Source organism: Pyrgilauda ruficollis, unplaced genomic scaffold (genome assembly GCF_017590135.1).
Source record: "Pyrgilauda ruficollis isolate IOZ18807 unplaced genomic scaffold, ASM1759013v1 scaffold20, whole genome shotgun sequence".
In the NCBI taxonomy this organism is placed as follows: Eukaryota; Metazoa; Chordata; class Aves; order Passeriformes; family Passeridae; genus Pyrgilauda; species Pyrgilauda ruficollis.
The window spans coordinates 1,077,472-1,091,614 of NW_024519207.1; positions in this window are offsets into that span (position 1 = coordinate 1,077,472).

Here is a 14,143-nt window from a genome sequence, read left to right on the forward strand (position 1 = left end):
AATTGGACTAGGAAAAGCCAGTAGGATTTAGGAGAAGGATCTTCTCTTTCATTTCTGTTCCCTACAACTCCACTCCTGGGCACTACCAGAGGCAGACAAACCGACCCAGAAGAGCCACTCTAAGCCCTAACAGTTGTACAAAGAGCCACCAGCCCCAGACTTGGAATTTGTAATTTAAAGTACAAGTACCATAATGTGCCTTACTGATTTTATTTTTCTTGGAATAAAAGAGGAATGAGAATTTTCACTTTTCAGCACCCTAGGCCTCTAACCGCTGATTTACCTGCACCTGACATCTGCTTAAACCTCCTGCTGGGGACTGCTTGAAATGGTAGCAGGATCCAGTAGCCTTTTCCTGGTGCATATCCTGTGAAGGCATATGATCTGGGCAGAATGAGGTAAAGCATCTGGAGTGAGGAACTTGGGGGCCAAGGTAAAAGATACTGTTGATGATTTTATTTACCTTATAAACATGCTCCATTTATTCTCTGCTGTTTGTACCAAAAGGTTAAAATAATATTTCCTGGGCTTTCAAGTGTCTCTTTCACTGATGTATATTTTTTTCTTATGTTTCTGGTGGCACTAGAACGATCGTGGTAAGAAAGAAACATAAATACCTAATTCTTTAAAAGTAATAGGTCATGGGAATGTGGCTGGGCTCTGCTCCCATTTCTTGGCAAGATACCTGGATTTCAGTGCAGCAATCTGCACTGTGCCCTACAGGGACTGGTCCCCAGTATTGTCAGTCCTGTGAAAGCAAGGGAGAATCTGGCTAATTGTTCAGAATTTAAAAAGCCTCTGTCTTTGGGGACAAAATTATGTTGCTGTATCAGGAGGTTGGCTTCTTGTCATCCAATGCCCACATCTCATGACACAGCTGTGCCACAGACCACCTCCTCAGTGGTGTGCCTTCCGCAGTCTTCTGGAGATGGGATTCCTGGTCTGCTGTTGTCAGGATTTTGAAACACTCTCTCCTAGTAGGAGGAAAGGAAAGATTTGGATCCACTCTCAAAAAGATGGAGAGACTTGTAATGGCTTTATGGACATCAGCAGCTGCCCATGCATCACACACTCAGCAACTTTCCTCTGCCCAGGGTTTAGCAAAGGCACCACATGATGCCCTTAATATGCCAGGCAACCCTAAGGCATCAGAGTGTGCATTACAGCACAGGGACTCTGAGGGCTCCTTTGCACCTTTGCAAGGAGACTTCTTCCATCACAGATTGTAATGTCAAACACAACACTGTCATGCTGCACAGGAGATGTGCTCATGTATCTCATATCTTCCAGGACATCAGTAGCAAAAGGCTTAGCAGAGCATGTTCACTTCACCTATACTCCTTTCACACCCTAACTCAGGTGAACTTTAGTACCAAGGTCCAAAAAAAACCCCTTTATGGACAGTATCATGTTGGTCACAGACACCTAAGATTTTCTGAACACAAGTGTGACATAGAAGTGCAGTTCTTACTGCTGATTAAGGATCTTGGTTATTGGAGAAGTTTGGTTTGTCAGCAGTGATTGTCAACACAGCACGCTGTGCACTGAGACCTAACCCAGCTGCAGGAAGTAACCCGGAGGGGTGCATGCCTGAAGCTCTTTTGTCACTAACTTGTTATTAACCTGGCTGGCCCGTCAAAAAAGGTGAATATCAGAGGCAGAGCCCACTTCTTGTTTGCATGTAGCCAGGCTACATGTGAGTGGCTCAATACCTGCTTTCTCTAGCAGAGGGTTTTTTCTTGAACTTGTTGAGTATTTAGATAGATTTTCTGAGAAGTTCACATTCTGTTGTCAGACGTTAGATTGAAAATATTTGTGTGCACACCTCCTACAACAGTTGGGACACTCATTTATTACTCTTTCCTCAGCTGTGGTGATTTCTCTACCCTGCAACCCTACCCTCAGAACAGGACCACCCAGAGCTTCTCTCCGAGCTATTTGACGTGGTACACTGCTGCTTGGATTTTTCTTTGGCTCTCAAAATGAAGGTGCCAGGGAAATATTTCACCCCCAGGAAACTTCAGTTTCCTCAGGAACTGCATTTGTTATCTGTAACATCACTCTGAATGGTAAATGTGAGGCCAACAATTCAAACAATTCTTGCAGCATTTTGGCATTGCCTGTAGTTCACATCTGGAAGTGTCGGCTGTGGTAATATGCATTTCCCCAGTCTTCTCAAGTACTGTTTGGGAAGTTCTATTCTCTAGGAAAATCTTTATTTTCAAAGCATGATTGCAACACCTGTTGCACACAAACACACACAGACATACAATATGTTTTTATTAATGTATAAATTTTATATAGATTTTATCATGTGTTTTAAACATACATGTACATAGAGTAGTATCTGTGCATTTAATATATATAGTATGTAATAGATACTGATATAGGTAAATTGTGGATATTTTACGAGTATGACTATATTTTTTGTATTATATAATACAAAAATTGTTATGTATGTGTAATTCCTCAGATAAGATCACAAGGATGAAGCGTTACAAGGTGGGAAGCAGAATTCAGGGTATATTTGCCTGGAAGGAATCACAGCAGCCAGACCCACAGTCAAAACCAGAGAATGCACCTCCCAGAGCCTTGGGGTCAGGGAGACTGATTTGATACACTCTCCTGGAGTCCAAAATAAGCAAACAGGTGGCCTTCTGGACTGTCTCCCTGATGGGGACCAGCAGTTGTAGCTGGGACCAGCAGCTGCATCCCTCAGCTTTTGAGCTTCTCAGTCCTGGTCTGCTGCAGGATGCCAAGGAGAAGCACAACCATTCCTTCAAAATACCTCATGTTTGGAGATCAGAAAGTAAATGTATTGAGAAAAACAGAAGTTAAATGACAGAAGTTTTCCAAAGTCCATGCTTCCTCTATTTATTTCGTGTCAAGATTCTGCAGCACCAGAATTTCTGCATCCCAAGAACCTGCAGTGTGGGGCAGGAGACCTATAAGGCGTGGCAGCAGCTTCCCCTTGAGCTGTGGGCTTTGGCTCCTCTTCTGTGACTGCTGTGAGCTGCTTTTGGTCCCTCATTACCAGAGTGGCCTGGAAGTGCTCCCAAAGGGGGGAATGCAGCAGGCTCCCTCAGTGAGCATGTGTCTCCAGCAGCCCGTGGCAGGGGATGCTGCCAGTCTCTGGCCACCTGAGACCTCTCTCCCTGGTCCCCAGACATTCTAAGGGAGTCTTTCTCATCTGGTGAAGGTATGCAGTTAAAAGCAAATCAACTGCCCAGGGAATGAGGGTGCTTGGCTGCTAAACAAAGAAGGGCTGTCTGCTGTCAGACTCTGTCCAAGATTTCTCAAAGGGGCAACAAAAGTGCCACTTTATTCCCACGGGATGTGAGCCTCAGCTCCTTGGTGGTTCCTGGCACCCCCTGGCTCCTGGCAGGAGGGGTCACTTTGGTCCTGCTCAGACCAGCCCTCACCACCCCTCTGGAGTCGTTTAATTCTCATTAAATGAGCTGTGGCAATTAGTTGTGGAAGAAAGTGAAAGGAGAGCTCAAGAAGAGGAGCTTCCTACCTGGTGAGTCCCCAGTACTGGCTGTAAACGGGGCTTTTCCTGCTGCTGCCACTCAGGGCGTGGGGAACCTGTTGCTTCTCATAGAGTGGTGGGTCAGAAAAGAGAGTGAAATCTGTGCTTTAAAGAAAAACAGGCAGGCCAAGAGGGTGCCCCCGCAGACTAAAAGGCATCTGCTTGTGGTAAGAGTTGCACAAAACCTGATTAAATATTGAAAGAGGCCTTAATTTAATGACCTGTGAACACACAGTTCTGTAATTTCTAATTTATTTCTTTTGGGTTTTTGCATCATAACTTTTTGGGAAATTTAAATTAATTCACTTTTTTGGTTGGTACTATCTCCCACGTACCTGCACTTTAAAGGGAAACTGACAGGGCTACTTTTATCTTCCTTATGTGGTTCTTGATTAACTGGTCATACTGTGTGAATTTTATCACTTAAAAAAAAAATTATGAACAAAAACCCAACCAAATAAAAGAACAACAAATAAAAATGCACACCTGCATTTTGCAATTTTTATGAAAATATTACAGTAGTGAAGTAACCACGTATTTTCCAAAGTCTAGTAAAAGCAGCCCTTATGGTACCTATGAATCACACTACTAAAATGAGGAACAGAAATAGCCTTCAGTATCAATACAATCATTAACAGCAGGGAATTATCAAATTGGGTGTGGTCTGGGTTTAGCTTTCTCTTTTCTTTTTTCTCCTCTATCCTTTTTTCCCTTTACTGTAGCTCCTTTCATTTCCTTTACTGCACTTACTTGCTGGATGAAAATGTTGAAAAAATGCCACCTTCCGTTCTTTTCAGCTATTGCACAGCCCAAAGAAAATTTATAAACCCAGGACACTTGTGTAAAATGTGCACATCTGTGCACAGATACAGGCAGGCACACACAGACCCATGTAAACCTGCGTATGCATCTCTGAAATTCCTCTGAACTATCTAAATCTCTTTACTCACAGCCTTTTCTTTAATTACAAGGTTTGCACTCCAGCTGTTGGAATAAATGTGCTCACTGAAGGGTTTTCAAGGAAGCCAGAAATTAGGCCAATTCTGACCACTGTCAGTGGAAAGTAAAGGGATATGAGGAAGGTAAGACTTCATCCAGTCCCTTTAATGACTGCAATGAATGAAGATCTCTATCTGCTTTTTTAAATTCTTAATTTTATCTCCTTTACCTCCAGGTATATGCCCACATGTAAATATTTCCCTTCAAAGCTGCTCTGTGAAAATCTCCCTCCTCTCACTTCACTGATGCAGGAATGCTGAAGAGCTTCTGCTAGGGCACCCTGGGTATCCTCACTTGCACACCATAACAAAAAAACAGTGCTGTGGGGGGATGGAAACACTGCTCCAGCCCCACAGTTCTGCTTTTGTTCTTCTTGACTTTCAACACAAATTTTTGTATGGCTGATTATTCCTTTTCCCAAAAAAAAAACAAACCCTCAAAAAATCCCAACAAAAAACACCACAAGGGAATTTTCTATGCCACACCTCTTCCACAAGTTTATCCCATTCACTTAATCTTCTGTTATTTCAAATACAGCTCAGCATTATGGGTACGAGCAGATTATTCCTCTGCATAGACTTTTCTTGCCATGTTTCCTCTATTGCCATTTAAGGAGTCTCCATAACTAGAGATAAACTTGGACTTTAACAAGGCCAGGCTGACTCTCCAGATTCCAAGGTATGAGAAATGCTTTATTTTCTTTAATCACTAGGGAGTATGCTTCTTTCTAAGCAGCTAGGGCTGCATTCTGAGGTCCTAGATTCTTTTCACTCTGGACTCTGCAGTGGAAAAGCAGGAGATAATTCTGTGTTAGGTGGTAGAGGTGAAGAGTAGCCCCTGTGGGTGAGGGCAGGGCGATGCACACAGCAGCATAAATGGTGTTTGTGGGCCACCAGCAGGCAGATGGGGAGGTAGTCAGAGTACCTCTCCCAAGGCTGCAGAAAAGGAAGGAATGTCTTCTGCTTTATCAGAATTTGTATGAGAACTGTTTTCCTAAGTGCATAGCTGCATTCTTCTGTATCTACCTTATACCTATTACCTTGCTTTTATACAGTGCTGCACTGCTCCATGTAGTGGATCCTGCCTGTCTGACTCCTTAGAGAGGGCACTTTCAGATATCTCAGTCACAGATAGGGTTATTTATTCTTTAAGAGCATGGTAAATATAATTAACACAGTCTTTACTTATGCTGTAACTCCCACATCAGAAGGGCTATCTGCAGACTGTAAAGAGGAATAAGCAGTAAAATAAATATCCTCTAAAAGGATATTTTTTTTCTGTTTTCTTAACTTCAGAGATATGTTATGTCTGAGAAGCCAAAGACCCTCTCTGCCTATTCTTTTTTGCCAGAAAGGTGTTAGCATTCCTAAACAGCTGGTCTTTTATCACAATACCTTAAGGCACTTTAATTCCTATTAGAAGTGAAGTTAGTCCTCTGCCTGCTGTGAAATAGAGGCATCTTAAAGGTGGTTTAAAGTAATCTTTTACCCTCCCTTCTAGTTATAAGTGGAATTTAGCTGGAACAGAGAATAGGGGCCTCACATTTTCAAGGCATCTGTTTTCCCAGATAAACTCTTGACTCTCAGGGAGTGAAGAGTGTGCTGCAGTAAATCAGAAACTCCATAAGGTGTGCAGTGGGGTCAAATTCTGAGTGCACTAATCACCCCAGAAAGGACTCAAATGAGATAAGCCCTGAACTTGGCAGTAAACTGTGGTGGTCAGCACAAACATTTTCATCTTGCCTTGCAAGGTGTAATGCCATGAGGCTGATGCACCTGGGCAGAGCAAGGTGTTCATGACTGGCCCTGAACTGTGCAGCCAACTGAGAGCACTGACTTTTATAGGTTTTTATAAAACTTTTATAAGTTTTATTAAAACTTACCCTGAAAATTTGATTTGAACAGCACTGTTTTTGCTGGTTCATTTCTTTGCAAAATGATAGATCAAGCAAGCTAGATAGAAACCTGGACTTGTATCTAGACAAGGCAGAGACAGGTTTGTTTTGGAGACAGGTTTGTTACTATGTTGTTACAGTAAAGGTTGTGATGCCTAGAGGTGGACAACTCTCAGTGTTTCAAAGTGAATCCCACCAGTGGTGCCTCAAAAGATAACATTTGATTCTGAACTGCTTGTGGGTTCCCTGGGACTTGGGACTTGTTTGGGGAGTATTACTCTATTTTCTCTCTTTTTTTTTTTTTTTTTTTTTTTTTTTTTTTTTACATATAAGCGTTTATGCACTCCTTGGAACAAAGCAGGTGGAAACCCTCCTTTCAGTTACCCAAATTGTTTTTTAAAAGCCACTTAGCTGTGTTGACTGTCACAGGGCTCAGATCCACAGCTCATGCACGAGCATCCTGCGCTGTGGAGAGCCACCTGAGGATGTGGTAATCGGGAGCTGACTCCCCGTTTCTCCATGTACCAGTCTGGGAGGTGGAAATCGGGGGTCTCAGAAAGCAGGGCTGGCAATTGCAGAGTCCTTCACGAAAGCTGCTGCACGGTGCAGAGCACAGCTGCCGCTGGATGGCACCAGGACTCCGTAGGTGAGTGCACGCTCCCCTGCAGCCTCCCTGAGCCATCCCATCCATCGCTGGGAGAAGGGATGCTTTGCAAACAGGCACAGCAAGACTCTGGAAGCGAGATGATGGGGGAAATTCCAGATGTGAAAGCTGTGCATGATGCTGTCACGGCTAGTATTTTTAAAGGGGCAAATGATCTTTCATGGTGTGTAACTGAAATGGGAATGTTCTGCAGAGTACTTTATTTTCCTATCCAAACAAGCTGCTATTTTCAAATAATCACATAGAGAATCATCACAGGTGTGGAATACACTTCTGTAACTATAGGATAGAGGGAAAAGCACTATCCTTTTTTTTTTTACTATGTTGTTACAAATCTTCATTCTTGCTGCTACAGGCTACAGCAACAGCAGTATATAAATGCTGCAGGCTGTGCAGGTTGTGGCTGCAAGATTCCAGGTCCTAAAGTATATTGACATCCCACATGTGAGCCAGGTCAGAGGCATTAATGCTGCCACTGTGAGTCAACACTTTTTGTTCCCTCAGTGGAGAATGCCTGCAGCAAACTTATGGCAGATATTTATAGAATAATGTACAAGTTAATACTCTTCTCCAGGGCCACTAGAGCTGGGCTTGCTGCCTAAATGTGCATCTGCAGCATACTCACTGAAGCCAAAAAGCTTTACAGAAGTGATCAAAGAAAAGGGAGCTGTTTGGATTTAGGGATCCATTACATTATGTTGCAATTCTTAATGATCTCTCATGACTGCATCTTTATTTATTTATCACTTCTTAGGCAGAAGTGTAAAAGCCCGTGAAATAGGAGCCAGCCCCAGATATAAAGAAACTGCTGCTGGTGAGGCCGTGCTGATTTTTGCCTTTTTCTTTTGTATATTCTCTGTAATTTTTCACACATATATTTGTAGCCTATTGTATTAGTGGCTAGTTTTCCCAGTAGTTTTCCATGACCTTTCTCTAGGCAGAAAGACAAAACATATTCCAAGGCCCATCCTATCTCAAGAACCAAGGCTGAAAACCAGCTCTTCGGGACACATTTTCATCAACAAAGTACAGATAGTACCAAGAGGGGGGGCACTCCAGAAAAGAAGGGGGAAATGATGAAAAAGGCATCACTGGTGGCAGCAAGGAATGAGAAAACCATGCAAGGCAGAAGAACACTGCAGCCCAAGGCTAAGCTGCTTGGTAAGGGCCAGCCTTGGCAGCCCCAAGCTGTGCGTAGCCTTGAGGAGGAACCTGCTTCCCCATTCAGGTGACAGAGGCCACTGGGCTTCAGGTGCAGGGCTAGACAGTGTCCAAGCCCAGGAACAACATAAACAGCCAGGGAATTAGATCAGAGATCTGGGCTTCTACCTGAGTCTTAAGAGTGCCACGGGCACTGGCTTTTTCAAAGCTGCTCTTTATTTCTTCACCGATCCAGAGAGAGATCCCACAATCACACCCAGTGCAGGGAGAAGAAGGAAAGCTAAGAGGGATGCCCAGATGTGGATGGCACCAGCTGCCAAACCTCTCTGTCCCCCCACCCTGATGAAGAGAGAGCAGAGGTACAGCCCCAGCCTTGCTTTCACAGCAGAGCTGCAGGCTGCACTGCTGTCAGAGGCTTTAGCAGGATCCTGCTGGGACCACAACCTGAAGCAGAATGGTGCAGGTGTGTTTTCAGACCATATCCTGGTGTGACTGAAAATTCATCTCCTTATTCAGAGGTCAGGTAAAAATCAAGGATGAACAGCCTGGAAATGTATCCCAGGTCATAAAAATATAAATATGTGTCATTTAACCCCATGCAACAACTAAGCACAGACAACTGCTCACTCATTGGCCTTGCATCAGGATGAGGAGAGAATTATAATAGTAAAAATTGTAAGAGTAAAAATGGGAGAGTGGGAGCACAACGACCATCATTCCAAATGTCCCTGGCTTCCTCCCTTCCTTCCCCAGCTGGCATGGTATGATCTGGAATGTCCTTCTGGCCAGCCGGTGTCAGCTGTCCTGGCTGTGTCCCCTCGCAGCTCCTGGTGCACCCACAGCCTGCTGTGGGTGAGAACCAGAAAAGGCCTTGGCTCTGTGTCAGCAGAGCTCAGCAGTAACAAAAACATCCACGTTATCACCACTGCTTTCAGGTCAAGTCCAAAACACAGCCCCACACCAGCTACTCTGAAAAAATTAACTCTACCCCTGCCGAAACCAGCACAAAGTAGTGAGACATGTAGTCACATATTAGCAAGAGCAGGTCCATGTGCCTTCCAAGGTGTGTTGATTAAATGCATAAAAATATTCTTTTTGTTCACATTTTTGTGATAGCTTCACCCTTTTTTCTGTGGGTACAATGTGAAGTCAACTGTATAATCTGGGCAGGATGTGTCTGACCCAAGTACCACCAGAAGGGCCTTGGGGACATCCAGTCAGTCCCCTTTTGAAGGCATCAATATTCCCCTCTGCATCTAAGCCACTGAGAGGGCAGCAGAGCTGACTGCTTTTGCATTATTTTGCTGGAGGTGGTTTTCTGTAAAACTGGGTCTGTGGGGAAAGATTCCTCCTATGATTGCTGTGTCTAGGTTGGATACAGTACCTGTGCCTCACAGGACAAAGAGGCACATTGTTCATCCAAAGAGCCTAAAAAAGCTGAGTGTCACAAAGAGCCAGAGCTCCATGGCTAAATTTCTGAGAAAGAAGAGATCAGCATACATTACCTGAACAATCGTCCCACTGAGCTGCTACAAAAGTCATCCAGACTTTTCCCCTCTCCATCAGGATAGCAGATGCCAGGCCTGCCACATGGGGAGGTGCTGCAGCTCCTGACACTGAAACTGCTGTCACTGAGCAGCTTCTCCTTTACAATGAAAACAAAATTCTCCTCACCCTTATATCCTGTCCCCTTTCCTCCTTTGTCTTTGTGTTTCATCCTTGAACATTAAAACCAAGGGATCAAAAAAGTAGGGCAGCTTCCCATCTGCCAGTGGAGCTGACCTAAACTTGCCTGTGATGGAAGTGGGAGCTGAGCCTTCTCCCAGCTTGGGGGAGGAGATGCTTTCTCCTTTCTGGTGTCCCATGAGTTACTGGCTGAAGTGGATTTTTAGATTTAATTTTCAGAGCAGGGCAGGCTGCCAGTGGCAGGTAGGCACAAGGCTAGCTGTGGTTGTATGGTTGTATGGTATGGGATTTATTTTCTCCTTTGCTGTCCCTGTAAAATGGTTTCTGGTAAAATTGTGCAATTGTCTGAAACCTTAGAGTGTCTCCATGCAGCAAGTCAGGAAATCCTAAGAATGAGGGTCAATTATAAATTACTTCTCTACTTCTTACTACTGGCTTTACTTGATTTCACAATATGCCTCCAAATCCACAGAACTAGATATGTAACCTTTGTTATTACTCTTCTCAGCTACTTAAAATTTTAGCTTTTTCCACTGATATGCTCAATACACCTTTTGCTTCTTTAGACTTATTCTTACCTTTTGCTCCCATGAAAAGGAGAAGAAAAGAATTCCCTAGAGAGACAATTGTGCTCATTACGATCCAGAGGAATGGAGAAGTTGGGAAAGACGAAATTATTTGAAATACATTAATTTTTCTATGTAATTTACAGTTGGTAACAAGGAAGAATTTGGGTTACTTTGGGGTTTATAATGAAATTGAAAGGAAAAAAAAAAAGAAAACCACAAAGGATGGATTTGAGAACAAGCCTTTAGGCAGAGTATCAGGATGTTTGAGTACAAGGGCAGTACTCCAATATTCTGTATTATTTAGGCCAAGTTATTTTATTCCTCATTTCCAGCAGTTCTGTGCTTTCACCTGGAGTGAGTCACTTGCATGCTCAGGTATCTCCTCTCCTCCTGACTAGTTCAATGGCTTCTTAAAAGTGCCAAAAGTTCTGAGATCCTGAAAAACATGGTTTACCAAGAAAACAGGATGCATTATTACAATATGGTAAAATGTTATGTCAGTGCTGTTATGCAATTATTGCTTGAACTAAAATAATCCCTCATAGATCACTTTTGCAAGATAAGAATTTTACAGAAGCAGTGCTGGTTTTGTGTGTATTTTCAAAAATCCTTATTTTTATTTTTTTCAACACGACATTCAGAAAATCACAGAATTTAGAGAATCAGAGAGAAGGGAAGAAGAAACCTCTGAGAAAAAACTAAGGCTTAATCCCCCAGAAATCCAGACTTGTCAGTGAGAGCAGAAAATGCTGTTTTTCCTCCTCTAAATATATGATTTTTTTTTTTAGTAGATACACTTAGAAGCATTAAATGCAGAACTTTTAAAGAATTTTTTAATGGCAAAAGCAGCTACAGTCTTTTCATTTCATTACCTCAATTATAGTAAGAAAAAAAAGTATGGTTTTAATTTACAATTCCAATTTGTATTGACACTAAAGAGAAGCCATCCTGCTGTTAAGAGGAACTTTTCCAATTAGACCCACACTTCATGGTCTGCTGTTGAAAAAAGGATTTCAAAATCTAATTTTCTGAAATGTCAGAAGTGAAGTATTGCCTTTTGTGTTTGTCACAAGTCCCCATAACTAGGCAGTGAGGATGTCACTGCAGTGCTCATTTGTGAAATGGGTTTTGTGGCGCTGCCCTTTGTACCCCTCCGCCAGGCAGAGGTGAAAGAGCGCAGGACGAAAGTGAAAGGAGAGTTTGGTCTCGTTAGTATTTAGGCTGATTAAGGGGAAAAAGGCTTTGGGAAGCTCTTCGTGCCAAAGAACAAAAACCTGCTGCTGGTGCTCAAAACACTGTGAAATCCCACCAAGTTCAAACGAAGGTACTGAAAGGAGAGACAGCACATACTCAAAATAAAGCAGTTCTGTCTCCCCAGGTTTGGGTTGGGACACACACATCAATCCCAGGCTGTGCTTTCCACAGTCCATACGGGCCAGCTGAAGGATCAATAGGTGAAAACTGGCTGATGAGTAAACAGGAAAGGACTTTGCCTTTAGAAAAAGAAAAGAGATTTAAGTTATTTTAGAGGGAATTTTCTGTGTTCTCTGTCTCATGCATGTGCTGGAGACCTTCAACCAAGATTGGTTTATTTTATTTAGTTTAATTTTGTTCCATTTTAGTGTGGCTTTGGACTGGAATAATGTTTACATTATTTGCAGTATAATGTTTTACATTATACTGCAAATCACTGTGTGAAGAATCTGTGATACTAGAAAAGCAATGATTGTTTTATACAAACACAGAGACAGACCAATTAAGCACAAGGAATTTTAATTCTCATTATACAAGTGGTTATACATCAGCTTGCTCTTTTGTGTTTGCGAGATACAGTGAGAAAAAATTGTATTTAATTGAAGTTACTGGGTTATATTTTGGTGACAAAAATAGTTTTATTAAGAGTCAGAACACATCCTTAAATTCAAATATAAAATAGTTTTGCTACATATTGCTATAGACAGCCGTTGTTTATTCTCACATTTTTATTCATACTTCACTTGAGGAAGCAAAACTGTACAAATCCAATAAAGCAAAACAATAGGTTTTCTGAGGTTCCCTTTGGAAAGTGATCTGTGAAAATGTCTAGCTGTGAGTCCATACATGGCTGTTTGTATTGCTGTGCAAACAGACCTCGGTCCCTGGCAAACAAGCCAGCCTGGGCAATGGAAATCCCATCTCCTCCCCTCTGACAAAGATGGGCACAGAGCAAGATTTTGGTGTGACTTCACACTGCAGAGGTGCTTTTCCTGTGACTTCAGGAGTAGGAATTCCTTGCTGGTTGTGTTGCAGTCTTCTGGAAATTGTTGGTTTTTCAGCTGGGAGGACTCCCTTATGTTTTTTCTCAAGGAGTGAGCACTGACTTTGCAAATGTTATTTCTTTTCTTATTCTGTATTTGTCTGGAGAAAAGCAAAGGGCCCACTCACAGTTGTCTCTTGTCCTGTTTTAGTGACTAGGATTGCTCAGTGATTGCATCAGCTCCAGCCCTGGATGGCAGCAGAGCGGGATGGAGCAACAGAACAGTCTCTGAAGAGGGCAGGAGCCTCAGCATGCTCCACAGCCACTGCTGCTCTTAATTAACTCTCCCCATTATCTGTGCAAGAGTGAGAATCCTTATTTTACCAGCTGCAGGTGTAACAAGACTCTTCTGCTCCCTAGGGAGAGCACAAGCCCAGTTCCCAAAAGGACTTTTTCTTCCATATATCTTTGCCTTGAACACAGACCAGATTTATAGTGGAAATCTCCACTCTTCCTCATCATCTCTCTTGGGCTTGGGAGGCCAGAAGCCCTGAGGAAAATTATTCTGGCACAGAAATAAATCCATTTTGTGAGTGCATAACTGCAGAGAATTAGCAGGCGGGGAAGGAGGGCAGAGAGAAAATAACTTTGTTCTTAATGGTTCCCAAGTCTGAATTCTTATAAACATCTCCCAAAGAGCATGGATTTGACCCTGAAGATCCACATGTATCTTTCCTCAAGTTTTTCTTCCCTCCTGACAGCTGAAGTGAGAGAGAAAACCAGAAGAAGTGAAGGAAACTGACTGTCTCTAGGGAACAAAAAAAACCAAAAAAACCCCAGAAAAACCGATGCCTAGAGCAGGCAAAATGTAGCTTTTCCTGACATGAGTTTGAAGCCAGCTACTGCTGCCCACCCTTTCTGTGACCACCAGTGGACAAGAGAGTACTTTGTGTCTCATTTTGTCTTAGAGGGAGCTACCAACTTGTAGCGCACTAAGTGTAAAATAGTGAATAGGTTTGTATCCAGCTTCTTCCCTTCCCCTACCTCCTTGTCTTGAAAAGCAAGGCAGGAGATGTCACTTAGGCAAGTGGTGGGGTGAGGGAAGGTCCCATGAGTGTGGGCAATGAGCCTTTGCTGTGAGCATGAATTTGCCTTGCAAAGAAGGGAGTGCTGATTTAAGGCATCCACTGCTAATGATTAAAGATGCAGACTTAGCTGTGGTGTGTTAAAGGGCACTTCATCACCAGTGCCTGGGAGCAGCCATGTGATTTCTGGGATTTGACCTGCCTGTAAATCAGATGGGCATGTTTCCATTTTCATGGGTCAACAAAATTGCGTTTGGGAGACAACAATCCAGTAAAAGTTTGCAAAAATGAGACCTGATGATGGTTTCAGTTCTTTCATT